General features: G+C 57.0%; 1 long non-coding RNA gene across 1 annotated transcript; it reads left to right on the top strand.

The window, feature by feature from the left end:
* The first annotated feature begins 4,650 nt into the window (after positions 1–4,650).
* Positions 4,651–8,900, top strand: LOC129403316 (uncharacterized). Its single transcript, XR_008629127.1, has 3 exons — positions 4,651–4,785; positions 8,346–8,424; positions 8,826–8,900. It is a non-coding gene; the product is annotated as an uncharacterized LOC129403316 (long non-coding RNA).
* The last annotated feature ends 5,196 nt before the right edge of the window (positions 8,901–14,096 follow it).

Raw genomic sequence — 14,096 nt, 5'->3', positions numbered from 1 at the left:
GGGGTCTACCGGTGAGGGCGGGGTTGCATTCTGCTTAAGGGGGCCGGAGCCTCTTACCTCCTCCTTGTTTTCATTCTAAAATAAGTTTTCTTTAAAAAAAAAAAGTGGGGGGCATGGGGGGAGTCCAGTGGCCTCAAACTGCTGGGAACCTCCCCACCCCCACCCCCCGCCATCACCTGCCCCCTCCGAAGGAAAATAAAATAGGCCAATGAGAGAAAGAGCGTGTGCAAAGGAAAGGGCACAAAATCCACACGGCCAGGAGGCGGCTCTGCCCTCCGAGACCTGCTCAGACGCTGGCCAGGAGTTCCTCTGATAGATGAGCTTGGGCCCCATCACTGGCTCCTTGGACCCAGTGGTCACTGCGGGGAAGCCCCTCTCCTGCGCCAGCCAGTGGCCTTCCGATCCCTCCTGTCCAGCTCGGCATTGCAACAAGGATTGAGAAGGGCACCCTCTTGGGAAGGTCCCAGGGGATTCTTTTTGTTTGTTTTTGGGTCACCCCCCAGCGATGATGCTCAGGGGTTCCTCCTGGCTCTGCACTCAGGAATCACTCCTGGTGGTGCTTGGGGGACCCTATAGGATGCTGGGTGTCGAGCCCGGGTGCATGCAAGGCAAAAGCCCTCCCCGCTGTGCTCCGGCCCAGTTCGAGGGGGTTCTTGTGCTTTTTTGTTGATTTGTTCATTTGGGGGCTGTACCTGGCGGTGCTCAGACCTTATTCCTGGCTCTGTGCTCAGGGACACTCCTGGCCAGGCTGGGGATGCCAAGGACTAGGGTCTGCTGCATGTAAGGCGAGTGCCATCCCCCTATCGTGTCTTTCTGGACCCTGTAGCACTGCAGCGTTGTCGTCCCATTGTTCATTGATTTGCTCCAGCGGGCACCAGTAATGTCTCCATTGTGAGACTTGTTGTGACTGTTTTGGGCATATCAAATATGCCACGGGGAGCTTGCCAGGTTCTGCCGTGCAGGTGGGATCCTCTTGGTAGCTTTCTAGGCTCTCCGAGAGGGATGGAGGAATCGAACCTGGGTCGGCTGCATGCAAGGCAAACGCCCTACCTGCTGTGCTATCGCTCCAGTCCCCTCCGGACCCTAGGGAGGATTTTTAAAATTTTTTAATTAAAATTTTGTTTTGAATTGAATCACAGTGAGATACACAGTTACGAAGTTGGTCATGATTGGGTTTCAGTCATAGAATATTCCAACACCCGTCCCTTCCCCAGTGTACGTTTCCCACCACCAGCGTCCCGGTTTCCCTCCACACCTCCCCTCCCCCACCTGTCCCTTTTCTTCTCTCTCTCCCTCTCCCTCTCTCTTTCTCTCTCTCTCTCCCTCCCCACTTTTGGGCATGATGGTTTGCAATACAGATACTGAGAGGTGGTCAGGTATGTCCCTTTATCGACTTCCAACACTCAGTCCTGTCCCAAACGATCATTTTCATCTGTTATTGTCATACCGGTCCCTTCTCTGTCTCTCAGGGGAGAGCTTGACCCTCCCATCCCCCACTGCAGGGTGGCGCCCAGCCCTGGATCCCGGGAGGCGGGATTCTCCCCCACAATTCTGCGACCCCCCTCAGATGGCAGCAAGGGTGGTGGGAGGGACATGCGACTTCTGCTTCCGGTCCCTCTCCTCTCTCATGGCCTTGGGGTCGGTCAGAGATTGGGATGCCCAGGAAGGCTGGGAGGACCTCGGAATCTTTGCCAAAGAGATGCTCTCACGTGGGCCTTCGTGTTGCCGTCCCCAAGCCAACAAGGGCAGTGCGGGAGTAACAATCCACATTTCCTGCCCAGGCCCCTTCTCAAGGTCCCGCCTCACCAGAAAAGGGCCCCGGGGGCCCGCCTTGGGATGCCCTGGCCCATTGCAGGGGCCGGGTGTGTCTCCGTGCAAGAATTTCTAGACTCATGGGGCTGGCGCGGTAGCACAGCGGGGAGGGCGCTGGCCTTGCACACGGCCAATCCAGGTTCGATCCCCGGCATCCCACTGGGTTCCCCGAGCACCGCCAGGAGTGATTCCTGAGTGCAGAGTCAGGAGTCAGCTCCAAGCATCGCTGGGTGTGGCCCAAAAAGCCAAAACGGGTGGGGAGGGAGAAAGAATTTCTAGACCCGCCTCCTGGGCCCCTGGGCAGTCTGAATTGGGGTCTTGCCGAAATCTCCTCTGGAGTCCTAGGGTTGGCACAAGCCCCATGTCCAGGCCTTTCCGGGAGACAGAGCAGAGATCTTTGCCTGCCGCTTCCCAGGGAGAGAGCTCGGGACCCCGTGCCCCCCGCAACGGTGAGAGGGCTCGATGCGCCCGGCGGGGGCAGCCCCAAGCACCCCAGCTCCTCGTGCCCTCACCAGGGACCGGAGATGCCCCTGGCTGGCCCCCGGCCCGGCCCCAGTGCCCAGCTAGGCTGCTGCGCCGCCCTCCCTCAGAGCGGGATTTCTGCTGTTCTTATGTTTTTCGGGGAGAGCCGGTGCTGGCCACAATAGGGGCTGGTGTCCCTGGACATTCCCCAACACTTTGTATTCCTCCTGAGCGCCGGACTCAGCGTGAGCTCATCAAGAAAACAGCAAAGCGAAGGAAATTGCTAATGGGGCAGATGGGGTCACTTACCAGGAAGACTGGGGGAAGAGAGGAGGGGAGGGCTGGGGAGTGGGTAGCAGAGGGGAGGGGAGGAGGGGGGAGGAGGGAAAGAGGAGAGGGGAGGCAGGAGGAGGAGGAGGGGAGGGAAAAGAGGGGAGAAGAGAGGAGGAGGAGAGAGCTGGAAAGAGGAGTAGAGAAGAGGGGAAGAGGCAGGAGGAGGAGAGGAGGGGAGAGGGAAGGAGAGGAGAGGAGGGAAGGGGAGAGGGAGAGGGAAGGGAGGACTGCCGGAGGGGGGAGCAGGGGTTCCCACGTGCCCGGCCCTGCCTTCCTGGGCTCGCTGTCCCGCGCTCTGCCCGCCCGGTGGCCACCGCGGGCCCTTACGTAACCCGCGCGCCGGGGAACACCAGGCCAGGGTTGTTTTGCTTTCTTCCCACTTAAAACCCACCCCTCGCGCTTGCTCCGACTCTCCTCTTCCTCCTGATGCGCTCCGGGTCTTTCCCTGGGAGCGGAGGTGAGGGCAGGGAAGCGTCCACCCTCCTCTCCCAAAGACCTGGCGGTAGGGGTCCTGCAAGCGGGGAAGGGGGGACTTGTCCACGCCCGGCGCGTCCCCGGGTGCCAGAGCGGGGGACAGAGATGCCCCGGCTCTGAGACCCTGTGCGGAGGCAGCGCAGAGGCCAGCGGGGCCCCTGGCTCTGCTCAGGCTCGGCCCGGGCCGGCTTGGCAGCAGGAGCACCCGGGGGGCGGGCGGCGGGCAGGAGGGCAGGGATGCCCGCCCCGCCTCCTGCGCCTCTGGAGGTCGTGGGCGCGAGCAGGCTGAGAATCTGGGTCCTGGGAAGGCCTGGTGCGCTGGTGGCCGAGTGGGAGGTGAGTGTGGGAAGCGGCCCTCGGTTGCCATGGCGACGCGGGGCCCCTCCTCTCCGGGGCACTGGCGGGCAGAGGAACCAAACCACGGGTCCGGGTCAAACCAGGGCGTGAACCACGCTCCGTCTCGTCCTCGTCGGTGCTTCTGATGGAGGATGCAGGGGGCAGACGGGAGCGTGGGTGGGGGGTGAGGTGGGTTGACGGGGTCTAGCGCTATACGCATGGATGCGTGTGCCTCTGTGGGTGTGTACAATGCATGCAGGTGGTGTGTGTCTGTGCACATGTGTATAGTGCATGCATGTGATGTGTGTACAAGTATGTGCGTAAGTGTATATGTGTATAATATGTGTATATGTGTGCATAAGTATACATGTGTATTGTGTATAATAGGTACATGTGATGTGCATATGCATTTGCACGTACATACTACGCATATGTGTATATATGTATGTGTGTGGTGTGTGCATGTATGATGTATGCATTTATGTACATGTGTGAATATATATGTATGTATGTGTATATGTGTGTGCATATGTATAAGAGTGTATATGAGTGTATATACACGTGAGTATGTACATGTACATTGGTGCATATGTACATGTATGTACCTCTGGGTAGGTGTATTGTGCACGTGTGTGCGTGTATGTGTGTGCACACGCACACATACGCATACTGTACAAGTCCTGTGAGCGTGTGCATCTAAACAGGAGCCAGAGTCCACATGTGAGTCTGGCGAGGCCCCGGGTCCTGGTGGCAGGACCCAACAGCGCGCTAGCTGGGGAGCAGGGGCTAGGCAGCGCCGCTCTGGCCCCTGGCACGGCTGCCTGGGTGCCCCGTTAGCATCGCCACCTCGGACTGCACGCCCGTGTAAGCGCATGTGGCCAGCAGTTTGCCCCCGGGCTTGGCCGGGCAGGGGGTGGCTCCCGGGAGGCGCATCTGCAGTGCCATCTGGCTTCCTCCTTCCCCTTCCCTCCTTCGCTAGGTGCTGAGTGGGGGGTGGGGGGGGCGGGCGAGCCCCAGGGCCCTCGCAGCACGTGCGTGTGACTGCGCCCCGCGCTGCGACTCCGGCCTCGGCGGAGCCAGAAGCCCTGAATTAAAGGCTGTTACCGAAGCCAGAAGGTTGCAATCAGGAGTTGGCTGGCGAGGCTACGGGTCACCAGAAGGGTCAGCCCTGACTTATTTCCATGTCCCCCAGCCCCGTCAGGAGGTCCGTGGGGGCACCGAAAGCAAACACCGTGGAGGGCTCCAATCAGAGCAGCCCGTGACCTCCGGTGGCCCAGCGCAGTGGGGACGGTCAGCGCTGCCCTGGTTCCCCGCCTCGCAGTGGCCGCCACTGCATCCTGGGGCCCTGCAGATGCGGCTGCAGAAGTGGTGCGGTATGCGCATGCTCGGGGCTGGCAGTGAGACCCCCCCCATCCCCGCCCCTGACCCCCCACCCCCCACGCCCCCGCGTCTCCCAAAGCCGGCGCAGGTCTTAGAGGACGGTGCTGGCCAGTGCTGGCTCAGTTTTCCCACCTCACTTGTTGGGGGCACTGGACAGAGAACCCCCCCTACCCCCCGAGCCACAGGGCTCAGGGACAAGCAGAGTGAGTGGGCGCTGGACTGAGCCCTCGCTAGCAGGTGTGCTGAGCAGGGGACGCGGGTGGGGAACTTGGAGGGGGGTGGAGAGAGCTGACCACCACCCTGTCCCCGTTCCTCTCTGTCCCTGTGTCCTGCGTGGTGACATCAGGCAGCAATGTTTCCTCTCTGGATGCCCACTTCCTTCGGAAATGAAGGCATGGTGGGGGCTCTTAAGGGGCAGGGGCGCTGGGGTGGGGGGTGTTATCCCGTACTCGCCATAGGCAGGAACCTCACCTCTTCCCTCCTGACACGAGTTCCAATTTGCATCTGCTTTGCATGGAATTTGCATGACGGTGGGTCTAGGTCTCCGTGGATGAATATTATCCCCAGTCCCTCCTGTGGAAGATGCTCTAGAATGAGTGAGAAGACGAAGGATGCTAAATCCCCCTCTTCTAAATCTTTGACGCTTCTCACCAGCAGCCCCAGTGGCTTTCTAGTGTCCTGATCCTTGTGTCCTACTCATTTTTTTTTTTTTTATCCTTTTGAAATAAAAGTCCATTTTCTAGGGACCATCACTAGGTTAGCTTCTCAGAACTTAGCCCAGCCTGGACAACACACCTGAAATGTCTGTCATACTGGAGTTGATGTGCTTTTTAAAAAATATCTTATTTTTTAACACAGGGTGACAATGGGTGTTGGACTCCTTTTCATTTAGATATGCTATCCTCAAAAACGTGGCCAAAAAAAGAGCCCAGGGCTTTACCCCCCATACACACACACACACACACACACACACACACACACACACACACACATATATATGTATATATATATATAAACAGCAGTGACCCTCACATCTCGGTGTCCTTCCACCTCTCTGACCTTCCTCCTTCAGTTGACCGGTAGATCTTGCCTCCTCATAGATATTGCCTCCTGCTCACAAAACAGCTGCCATGGCTCAACTCATCACATCTGCATTCAAGGCAAGAAGAGGCAGGAAATGTATCGGACTAGTTAGATCTGTTCCTCTTACCAGGATAACAAAAGTGCCCCTTACAACATAGCTCCTTGCACACCACTGAATCAAATAGACAATCCACTCCCCCTCCCCTTCAGTGACAACTCAAGAGCTCTGGGTCCTTGATCCTGGGTACAGACTTCTGGGTGTCTTTCGCTTCCAGCTAGGAATGTGAAAAACAAATCCGGGGTCTAGGTGAAAGGGGGGGAGGGGAGGTGCATTGTGCATTGCATGTGCCCACATTCCAGAACTCAGGAATGCAATCAGTACCCTTGCCACCTTGCCAGGAATATGGAAAAGATGGCAAATCACACAAATCACAGAAATAAGGATGAACACCCTGACCACTCAGCGAGGGGGACAGGAGAATGGCCTTTTCCCTCCGAGCCTCCCTCCCTCCTTTATACCAGGGAGCTATGGTGCTGGGATTCTTCTTCTTCTTCTTCTTCTTTTTTTTTTTTTTTGCTTTTGGGTCATACCCAGTGATGCTCAGGGGTTACTCCTGGCTCATGCACTCAGGAATCACTCCTGGCGGTGCTTGGGGGACCCTATGGGATGCTGGGAATTGAACCCGGGTTGGCCACGTGCAAGGCAAACACCCTCCCCGCTGTGCTATCCCTCCAGCCCCGGTTGCTGGGATTCCTGTGAGGATTAAATGCTTAGGGAACTGCCTCCCTACCCACCCCGCTGCAGGCACCGAGCAGAGGCCGCAGAAACGCCCCCCTCTCCTTGCCCTCTCTGCCCCTCTCCCTCCCGGCTGTCCCTGAGGGCACAGAGACTCAGTGGTTCCTGGAGTCTCGGTTGGCCCCGTCGGAGATGTGAGGAGATCCTGCAGGCCTCCCCTGGGCCTGTCCCAGGCAGAGGTCAGGGGGAGGGGGCTCTCGCTCCCTGGGAAGAAGAGAACTAATGGGGTTCTCTCGCTCACACCCACGGGCCCCGGCTCCCTCGGCCCTGCCGGAAAGGTTCAAGATGCAGCGCGTTGCAGGCTGCAAAAACAAGGGACACGCTGACCTTGAAAGGCATCGCGGCTGGCTGGGGCGTCCGTCCGTCCGGGCGGGCGGTGACGGAGAGGCTGGCTGTGCGCCCTCCGGATTATTAACCCAGGTGTCGGGAGAAGCTGACTCAGTCCTCGGCTCCCCGGAGAAGCCGGAGGTGGGCGGAGGGTTACACACAGGCCTGGCTCCCGCCCGGACTCCAGTCCCCAGGGCATTGCCACCCAGGGGGACCGGGAAACGCTTTCCTTAGGAAGGCCCGGCCAGAAGCCTCCGTGCCTTAGCATCTGCTCCCTGTTTCTCCATCTTTTTTTTTCCCCCCCACCGGGCCCTCCTTCCGGTCTGGTTTCCTGCCTGTGACCCCGTCCCACCAGTGGCCTCCCTGTCTCCTGCCACCCCTCTCCCCTCTCCACCACCACAGCTGCAACCGTGGGCCTCTTGGCATGTCCTGGGGGCTCACGGGGGCCGAAGCCGTATGGTCCCCGGGGGAGAAACATGGATCTGGAATATGTCAGAAGCGTCGAACAAATGACACTCCCAGCCTCCCTCACTGAGAGTCTTTCTCCTTTTCCCCGCCAGCCCCATGCACACTAGCTGCCGTGTCTCTGGCTCTCTCGGGGACCCAGGGGCAACTCGGATTTCTAGCTCTAATATTGCAGTGAGTGAGGACCAATTTTCCAGCAGGTATTTTTTTTTTTCTTTTTGGGTCACACCCAGCGATGCACGGAGTTACTCCTGGCTCTGCACTCAGGAATTACTCCAAGTTGGTGTTTGGGGGACCCTATAGGATGCTAGGGATTGAACCCGTGTCGGCCTCGTGCAAGGCAAACGCCCTACCCGCTGTGCTATCACTCCAGCCATTCAAGCAGGTATTTTTAAGATGCCTTAAAAATGCCCAACTGAGAGTGGTTAGGGAAAGTGTTGTATAGAGAGCTGAAAGTAATTAAACTTTAATGGCGTGGTGTGAAATGAAAGGCATTGTATCGCCTCACAGGGAGAGTCACTAGTCAAACATGGCCTGAATCTTTCTCCCATCCTTCTGCTCTTCTGTCTGACTTGAATTTGTAGACAATCCCCGTGGCCCTCTGCATGGATTCTGCTGCCTCCTGGTCACAAAATAGCTGCTGTGGCTCAAGGCATCACATATGCATGCACTCAAGGCAGAAAGATGGGAGATATATACAGAACTAGCGAGATCTGTTCGTCTTTATCAGGATAACAAAAACCTTTCTACAAATATAGCTCGGGACATATTGATGATTATTGTTGAATCAAGTCAAGGCCATCTAGTTATAATTCTAAATGTTGGCTTCTTGTGTATTTCTGGAATCTCTCCCTTACTTTCCTGTTTCCTTGTTAAGGGAACCCTAGGTTCTAGTTTGGAGTCTCTTCCATTCTCCTGGCACATCTGAGAAGCAGAAAAGGAGAGGCTCCAGAAATGTATGTACATGCGTGTTCACGTCTACGAGTATGTTTAGGTATATGTACATATGCATGTGTATGTGCATGTCTATGTATTTGCATGTGTATGTGTTTGGTGTGAATGATATTCAGAGAATGATTTTTTTTGGGGGGGTCACACCCGGTGATGCTCAGGGGTTACTCCTGGCTCTGCACTCAGGAATTACTCCTGGTAGTGCTTGGGGGACCATATGGGATGCTGGGAATCGAACCCGGGTCAGCCGCATGCAAGGCAAACGCCCTTCCCGCTGTGCTATCGCTCTGGCCCATGAATTATATTCAGGACACAGGTATTTTGATCTATTTCTGTCAATTCAAGCCAATATTATTTCTTCCCCCCTACTGCTACTTGGTGAGAATCCACATCTGTTTCCCCATAGGATTCCCGAATCGCAAAGCCTGACACCTGGTGAATGAACCCATATGTGCTGGGCTGAAGGAACCTGGGATTCCACTTGGGGTGGGGGGAGGAGGAATCTGGTGACAGAGGAAGTCGAAGAGATGCTGAGTCCATCAGCAGCCCGGGCAGACAATTAAACTGACTTGATCGACTAATTCTAGAGTGGTGGATGCCTCCAATGACCTCGTGGAATTAAGCACTGTAGCACTGTAGCCCTGTCTTCCTGTTGTTCATCGATTTGCTCGAGCGGGCAGGCACCAGTCACGTCTCCATTATGAGACTTGTTGTGACTGTTTTTGGCATATCAAATACGCCACGGGGAGCTTGCCAGGCTCTGTCATGCGGGTGGGATACTCTCAGTAGCTTGCCGGGTTCTCCCAGAGGGATGGAAGAATCGAACCCGGGTCAGCTGCATGCAAGGCAAACGCCCTACCCGCTGTGCTATCGCTCGTGGAATAAAGAAGGTCGTTGAGTTACGGTTGGCTGATGCCCCTTGAGCGGTGTCATCGTTGGCTTTCCTGGGGCGGCTCCCAAACACGGAGGCTGGTTGGGGTCTGAACGCTGGTGGGATACGGGAATGCGGACAGAAAGCAGACTTCCCTTCACGCATCCTAGCAGAGAGAGGGGACAGGGCTTCTCCTTCTGACTCTTGCGTGCCACAGGAGTCAGGGCATGGTCAGACCTAGAGTTTCCTCGTGCCCACCCTACCCTCCCTCACCCTCACACTCACGGTGGTAATTCTTGTTGTCTGAGGCCTCCGACTTTTTGCGAAAACAGGAGGCGCTAGAAACCAGACGAACAGCTGGGCCAGGGAACACACTTTTCCTTTAGCTACTGATGGGTCTTCTCTGTGGCGAGCACTGGAATCCTGGGTTCTTTCAGCCCGGTGCCCTGTGGGTTCATTCACCAGGCGTCAGACTTAGAGACTCGGGAGTCCTGTGAGTAAATGGATACGGATTCTCGTCAACTCACAGCAGTGATGAGGGGGACAAAGGCAGCGGTATTGGTTGAGGTTGGCTGAAACAGATCACATGGAATTTGGGGACTGTTTTTCCTCAAGGAAACTTCTGTTTACATATTCAAACCCACATGGTCCCTGAATTTATTGGGACGTCACCCGCTTTGCCCAATGCCATTTGACTGAAGCCCATGGCGCGTGTTTCTAGACTTGTAGATGGACAGGGTTTTGCCTCCGAGTTACCGGGAACGACATTAAGCAGAGAAGTCAATCAACCTTCTCAGAATCACAGAGCTGTGAAGAGTCAAGACCCAGATTTGAACTCAGCTAACGTGATCCAGCTCTGAGCCAGCCATGGGGCACCCCTGTCACTGACTGGGACCTGTCAAAAGGTCTCATTCTTTTTTTTTTTTTTAAAGAATTTTTATTGGATCACTGTAAGATACAGTTACACACTTGCATGATTGCTTTTCAGACAAACAATGCTCAAGCACCCATCCCTCCACCACTGCACATTTCCCACCACTGTTGTTCCCAGTGTCCCTCCCGCCACCACCACCTTACCCCACTCCCTGCCTCTGTGGACTCTCTCTAATTTTGGGCATTTTGATTTGCAATGGCAGAGAGTTTCTTCCCCGCGCACCTGGCTGTCTTCCCCGGGGCCCCTCAGAGGCGATGGGCTCCAGCTTCCCTCCCCGCCCCGAGCAGAGCTCCCGGCGGCCGAAAACCTCCGGAGCCTAGCCACAGCCATGCTCAAGGCCCCTCTCCACATGTTCGGACGAGACTCATGCATGAAGGTACTGGCAGAGGAACCCAGGTGTGTGGGACCCGAGGCTGAGACCTCCAAGCCTGCTCAGATCGGGTCTGGGTCTCCTCCACCCAGATTTCTCATCTCCCAGTAGCTAGGTGGTCACACCTAGGGACTGCCCCCGGCACTGTGTAATCCCATCCATGGCCAGCATCCAGAGACTTAAAAGCAAGCGATATCTTGTAGCCTACTTCTCCTCTCAGAGAACCTCAAAAACTACCAGGAGTTTCCTGCCCACATGAGAGAGCCTCGCAAGTTCCCCATGGTGTACTAATATGCCAAAACCAATAACAATGATGGGTCTCATTCCCCTTACCCTGAAAGGGCCTCCAATGTGGCATCGTTGGGAAGGCCAAGTAGAGAGAGGCTTCTAAAATCTCAGGGCTAGGACGAATGGAGACGTTACTGAGACCTCTCGGGAAATTCGATGATCAACAAACAGGATGATGATGATGATGATGATGATGATGATGATGATGATGGTGATGATTTGCAATACTAAGAGGTCATCGTGTTTGGTCCTTGGTCTACTTTCAGCACACATCTCCCATCCTGGGTGATCCCTCCAATCAACATTTACTTAGTGGTTCCTTCTCCATCCCAACTGCCTTGTCCCCCAGCACATGGGGCCGGCTTCCAAACCCTGCTGTGGTCCTCCTGGCCCTTATCTCTGCTGCCCTTAGGTGTTAGTCTCACATGATGCCACTGTATGTTCCACAGATAAGTGCAGTCATTCTACGTCTGTAAAAGGTCTTGTTCTTACCTGACCCAGTTTCCCTGGCTGTGGAGGGGAGATTTCCTTCAGAAAAGGAGCAACCCTGCTTCCCGGTGTCCCTGATGTGTATTTTCTGCCTCTTGGCTGGTAGGGGAGGGAACCCCCCGCCCCCCAACACTGCCACTGTCATCAGCCAGTTCTTTGTCATGGTCCGCTTCCTGGTTCCACTTCCTGCTCAGCTCCACGGGGCATGAACACTCCAAGGGTAGCAAAAGAAACACACACACACACACACACACACACACACACACACACACACACACCAGAAAAGCTCGAGGGCGGGTGCCCCAGTGGTTGTTACTTTTCAACTCCCTTTGATCCTCTCCTGCGGTTGGGTTGGCGGAAGTCCACATCTGTCACCGACGGGCAGCTCCAAGTCCACATCCGATGTGACCTTTGGGTCCCCAGTTGCTTTCCTCTGTTTCCTCTGGGGATGGGACGATGCCCACCCACCCCGCGCCCTCGCCTCCCGCCGCCCCGCTTGCCCCTTGGGGTCTGTCCTGCTCCTCCCTCACCAGGCGGCCCCACCTGGGCCCCTCCGTCTCTGCGCCCCCTCTCCCCGGGAGCAGGCGGCCCCATGCGTGCGTGTGTCTCTACTGGCCGGGCTGGGCCGCCCGCCGGCCTGTGTTTGCTGTAGGTATGGCGCTTCTCCAAGACAAATTACTGGTGTTGTTGAGGGGGTCGCAGGGGCCAGTGGGGAGGGAGATGTCTTCACTGATACCCTCCCGGGGCTGCCTCCGCCTCCTGCCTCCTGGCCTGTTCGGAGCTTGCTGGATGACTGGGGGGGGGGCCGGGGGGCTGAACCCTGGGACCCCAAGCTGGGAGCTGGCAGAAGGGGGAGGAAGGGCGCTCAGGGAAACTCACACGGGGCGGACCTCGGCGACAGATGTTGGAGCAGGGCCTGCCAAGCGCGGGTGAAGGCTGCGGGCAGGGCACATATGCTACTTGACACGGTGGCGGCGTGGGGGCGGTCTCCGGGGAGCCCCGAGGAAGCTCATCTCGCCCCGGGCTCTGTGACACTCTGTGGGGAGTGAAGGATGAGACTGAGTGACGTCTGGGTTCCTCCTTGCCCCCCCTCGTGCTCCCCTGCTGGGGAGATTGGCAGCCCCCCGTGGGAGGATGTTTTGTGCACGTTGTGAAGGGCAGGCAGGAGGGAGTCCGTTTGATGGAGGAGCTGCCTCCAGGCTGTCTTCCAGGCTTTTGCCCAGGAGGAGCATGGGCTACTGCTCCCTCCTGATGCAGGATGCCAGATCCAGCCCCGTCCCTGTTCTCCTCCTGCCAATCCCGGTCTCCTCCTGCCAATCCCCTCCTTCCCCCATCGCTCCCTATCTGTCGACGGTGGGGAGAGGGGCCGACGGCCAGAAATGGGCTCCCTTGTGCTGTGGCCAGCCCATTTCTGCGAGAGAAGGGCTGGATCCCCCGGGACCTCACTCCCTCTCGAGAGGAGAACACGAAACCCAGAAGTCAGTCCAGCCACTCTCCCCAGGTCACAGAGCCAGGAAGTGTCCACACGAGAGTTTGAGCTCAACCACGGAGGCTCAGCTCAGCGGTTTGGGTTCCGGGAGCTCCACGGACCCCAGTAGCCGAGAGAACAGAGTCACGTGGGAGTCCGGTTTGTGCCGGATGCTCTGTGTCTCTCTCCCAGAGGCACCCTCACACAGCCAAGGTGCAGAGAGAGGCAGAACACCACGCTACCCCCCTACCCCCCCCCCCCCATTGCAATCTCTCCCTTTGCTCCTCTGGGTGTGGAAAGAAACTTCATCCATCTTCCAGGTCCTGGCCGTGTCCCCCCGCCCGTCCCCAAACCTTCCATCATCCCGGGGACCCTCCGTCTTTCAAAGCTGGCCTGGTGTTCAGATGCCAGACACTCGTCGTGTGCGACTGTTTCAAGGGGACAAACGAGACACCAAACGCAGGTGTGCCTGCCGGGCTCCCGAAGCCACCCAACAGCTGGCACGCGGATGGCGTTTCCGTCCTCGAGGAAAGAGTCGAGAGCGTGTCCTCCATGGACGTGTCCCCAACGTGAACCCTGCCGATCCCTCCACACAGGACAACCAGAACTCACTCCTGGGTGCACAGCTGCAGAACAAGGAATGTTCCAGGCCCAGAAAATAGTCCGGTGTGTGTGTGTGTGTGTGTGTGTGTGTGTGTGTGTGTGTGTGTGTGTGGCGGGGGCGGGTGGAGCAATAGGACAGCAAGGAGGGCACTTGCCTGGCATGCTACTTAACTCAGGTTTGATCCTGGGCATCCCATAGGGTCCCCGGAGCACTGCCAAGAGTAATTCTTGAGTGCAGAGCCAGGAGTGACCTCTGAGCATTGGCTGGGGGTGACCCCATCATCAAAACAGAAAAATAAAACAGAGACAGATAGCACAGGGCTGGAGCATCCATGCGGCTGGAAGAGGCGTTAACCCTGCAAGTGGCCTACCCAGGTTTGACCCTCGGCACCACGTACGGTCCTCTGAACCCCTCCAGGAGTGCCCCCTGAGTGCAGAGTGAGGAGTCAGACCTGAGCATCGCCCAGACCCAGCCCTCCATGCCGGAAGAGCTAGTACAGGCCTTCGGTGCGTTAGACACACATTGTCTTTGGTTCCTGGCACACGGAGTCCCAGAGCCGGGTGTCATGGAGCCCTGCAGCTCCTTGTGTCACATGCATGAAACTTGCATGAAACTGCCTGCCAAGTTGGCCAAGCGCCACAGGAGTCTCCTAC

Source organism: Sorex araneus, chromosome 3 (genome assembly GCF_027595985.1).
Source record: "Sorex araneus isolate mSorAra2 chromosome 3, mSorAra2.pri, whole genome shotgun sequence".
NCBI lineage: Eukaryota > Metazoa > Chordata > Mammalia > Eulipotyphla > Soricidae > Sorex > Sorex araneus.
The sequence above is the reverse complement of the archived record's forward strand: the minus strand, read 5'-3'. Positions and strand labels throughout refer to the sequence as shown.